This window comes from Plectropomus leopardus, unplaced genomic scaffold, assembly GCF_008729295.1.
Source record: "Plectropomus leopardus isolate mb unplaced genomic scaffold, YSFRI_Pleo_2.0 unplaced_scaffold23802, whole genome shotgun sequence".
In the NCBI taxonomy this organism is placed as follows: Eukaryota; Metazoa; Chordata; class Actinopteri; order Perciformes; family Serranidae; genus Plectropomus; species Plectropomus leopardus.
This window is the reverse complement of record NW_024625828.1, coordinates 1-3,578: the sequence shown is the minus strand read 5'-3', so window position 1 is coordinate 3,578 and position 3,578 is coordinate 1. Positions and strand designations below refer to the sequence as shown.

Sequence of the window (3,578 nt, the reverse complement as noted above, 5' to 3'; positions counted from 1 at the left end):
CATAATTGGCTCTTCATCATAGTGACTCTATTCTTTCTTTATTTAAAGATGAAGCGATCATTTGGTTTGATTTTAGGAAAATTAACAGTTTGAACCAACAGACACTGAGCTCTGAACCAGCATAAAGTTTCAGTCTTTAACATCTTCACTAGTTTAGGAATGTTTTTTTTTTTATATAATTAGAGCTTAAAATATCAAAGAAAGACAAACATAAGGAGGCGCTGTGGCTTAGTAAACAGGAGATTCTGGGTTCAAATCCCAGCAGCACCTTCTTCAGATTAACTCTTATATGAAATATTTCTCAAAGCTGTAAAACATAAAGATGTTTTTTCTTCACACCAGGCGATTTAAGCTTGATGGAGCTTTTTAGAAACCACTGTTCATAAATATTCTGCATCAAATCCCAGCAGAAAGTTACAGAAATCATCTATTTTCGACTTTGTTGAGACAAAGTTAACAGCATTAAAAGTCCAACTGTGAACAACATGGATCAAAGATATTTGACCATGTTTTATAGTTATTAAAAATACACTCATCCGTATTACTATATTGTGTCTGTATTTCAGATACAGCGCCTTTCAGCGAGAAAACGTGATCTGCTCTGTGCAACACGTCTGCTGAAATTACAAGAACTGCTGCGATCGGCTCGAGCGGCCGTCTGGAGATCTGCAGTGAGAGCACTTATCTAGACTCTCACGTTTTTAACACCTTTGACTAGAAGGAAATCTATATTTTCTTGATAGGCACACAGAAACCAGGCGCTGTGGCTTAGTTGGTTAAAGCGCCTGTCTCGTAAACAGGAAATCCTGGGTTCAAATCCCAGCAGTGCCTTTTAAAAATATCACCTCTTTATTGCTATGTTCACATTTCGAGCAGATGTGGCTCAAATAAGATCACAGCTTCATCACTCTGGACTACCTGCTAAAGCTGGGAAACACTACACGACTCTCACACCCTGAAAGAGTCTGGAAAGACTGAGAGCACACACTAACCTACCGGCTTAAAAACGGTGGATCACACACTTCATGACTTCGCCAGAGGACTTCGACTGAAGCCAACTGAACGCACCAAACTCTCACGACAACACTCACAAGAGCAGGAGTAAACATACGCCTGTCAAAAAAAGAAGAAGAGGAGAAACAACCAAACATGGATGCAGGAGGCAGGAGCGGTGTTTTCAGGAGTCACCAAAAGACACGGAGAAAAGCAGCCGGGTGAAGTCGTGGGAAGTGTGAAGTCTACAGACTGCAGAGGGAGCTCGAGGTGAGCGAATGTATGTTGTGGAAATGTAACATGCTGCATCCAAGCAGCTGAAAGAGCAGGAGCTGCAGAGGCACTGTGGCTTAGCGGGTCAAAGCACCTGTCTCGTAAACAGGAGATCCTGGGTTCAAATCCCAGCAGTGCCTAAAAGCAATCCCCTCATTGAAGAAACACTCCTTCAAACTGTACACTGTTAGTGCCAGTTTGGACAACTCAAACCTGAGTCATCACTTTACTTCTGTTTAATTCATCCTGACACCCTGGAGCTGCTGTTCAGTAAATATTTGTCGTTGAAATTTCACTCGATTGGGAGAAAAACTACATTTTCTTGCTCCTGAGATCCGAAGCATGTTGAGCGTAGCGAATGCTGCTCTGGCTGATGCCAAAGTGAGAGGCGCTGTGGCTTAGCGGGTCAAAGCACCTGTCTTGTAAACAGGAGATCCTGGGTTCAAATCCCAGCAGCGCCTCAATGAAATCTCCTCTCTTATGAAACACTTTCTAAAACTGTACACCACATGGAGTAGAGGTCAAGAGGTTATTGGCCTGGCCGATTATCGAGGCCGATATTTGGCATTTTGCAAATTATCTCTATCTGTATTTTATTTTAATGATTGCTGATAAAATTAATTAATTACAGAATGCAAAGAAAGTGCCAGCATGGGAGGAACTTTTACTTTGTAAACCTCAGGGGAGGCATTTTTATTTAGTAATTTTTTATTTAAATTTTTGACTTGCTCTTCCAATATCGGTTGACCCCTAATCCTGAGTCTAAGGCCACATTTAGACGAAAGCAGCCCTACTAAAAACAGAAACGTCTTTCCTCTGCGTTCATGAATATGCAAAAACAACTGAAAACACTGTAGTATGGATGCCAGGCTGGTATCTGTCGGCATAATGACACACCACAGGAGAACGTCACGTGGCTGCATAAAGGCGCTCTTCTACAGAGCGGGAGTGTAAACAAACACGAAGGCGATGGCAGCTCTGTGGTCCGCCATTGTCGTTATTGGGCTCCTCTTACTTGTTCATGGCTATTTGTCTGAAAAAGCACAAAGTCTGCATGCGCAAAGTGCAGCAGTGACGGCACTATTTTCACCGGATACACACACGCCACAGAAGAGGTGGTGCTTTCAAAAAACTACACTCTGAAACCTGCTTTGAAAAGTTTGAATTTCCAGGCCCCCAAAACATCATTGAGGTGTGTTCGAAAGGCCAAACCGCAACAAAAGTTTAACGTTTCATGCACGAACGGTTGCCGTGTAAACGGCCTCGACGGAGGAGTGAAATCAGTGATTGGTAGTTCAGCTCAGTTCAGAGAAGAGAAACAAAAGTGTGGAAAAGCAAAGAAGCCGTGAAAGTCAAGAGGAAACAAAATCAAAACGAACTTGTCGTTTGAGCGAAGAGTTTCTCACCACTGAGCTCTTCAGCTGAAACGTAATTGTTTGTGTTATTTGGTAAATCTTTGTTCTTTCAGCATCACACTGTGGTGTTAAAGTGCTAAAATGGCATCTTGAGTCCTTCCTGTTGGACTCCTGCTTCCTTTTTTGATGACAAATACAGACTAGTGCCACCTGCTGGTGTGGAGAGTTTACTTCCTCTCACGCAGAAACAGAACATAGCTGCCGATCAGCTGTTGGCTATAATGTTTGTGGTGTGTCCAGCTGCAACATTTTGGCCAAGATACAGACGAAGTGAGGTGACGCAGCCGATGTCCTTCATCACCACTGCTTCTTTAATGTTAGTTTTGGTGTGTTTGGGTCTTAAAAATGAGGTGCTGTGGCTTAGCTGGTTAAAGCGCCTGTCTAGTAAACAGGAAATCCTGGGTTCAAATCCCAGCAGTGCCTCAACATTATAGACATCATGTCTTATCTTCTCTCAGCATCCATGGTGAAGATAAACAACTTTTCTGAAAAACAATCATTCATTTTGTGTTTTCGTTGGTGGTGGAGAGCACCAAAATCTCACATAGGTGCTTAATTGGACTGAGATGTGTTGACTGTGACGACCACAGCGTGTTATTAAAATCATTTTTACACATGCTACGTTTGACAGTGCTTCTGTCGAACCGACTTATCAAAGACATTCTGCTTTTATTTTTACAAATTAAGCAATAACTGCAGTTTTTCTTTGACAATCGAAATAAAAAATACCAACAGACCGATATAGACCGATATTTTTACATGCTGCTTTGTCTTTAATGTCTTTTCATTTGAAGCACTTGGTGCATGTAATTTTTTTTTTCTTGCTGCATTTTTTTGATGAAAGGTGCTACTAAAATATAGTTATAGTATAGTTGTTATTCTTATCATTATTATTAT

The 3,578-nt window shown here is 41.4% G+C and overlaps 4 non-coding genes across 4 annotated transcripts; all 4 read left to right on the top strand.

The window, feature by feature from the left end:
* Nucleotides 1-757: 757 nt before the first annotated feature.
* trnat-cgu lies at nt 758-831 on the top strand. The gene has a single exon. It is a non-coding gene; the product is annotated as a tRNA-Thr (tRNA).
* A 501-nt stretch (nt 832-1,332) lies between these two features.
* trnat-cgu lies at nt 1,333-1,406 on the top strand. The gene has a single exon. It is a non-coding gene; the product is annotated as a tRNA-Thr (tRNA).
* A 247-nt stretch (nt 1,407-1,653) lies between these two features.
* trnat-ugu lies at nt 1,654-1,727 on the top strand. Its single transcript has one exon. It is a non-coding gene; the product is annotated as a tRNA-Thr (tRNA).
* A 1,303-nt stretch (nt 1,728-3,030) lies between these two features.
* Nucleotides 3,031-3,104, top strand: trnat-agu. The gene has a single exon. It is a non-coding gene; the product is annotated as a tRNA-Thr (tRNA).
* The last annotated feature ends 474 nt before the right edge of the window (nt 3,105-3,578 follow it).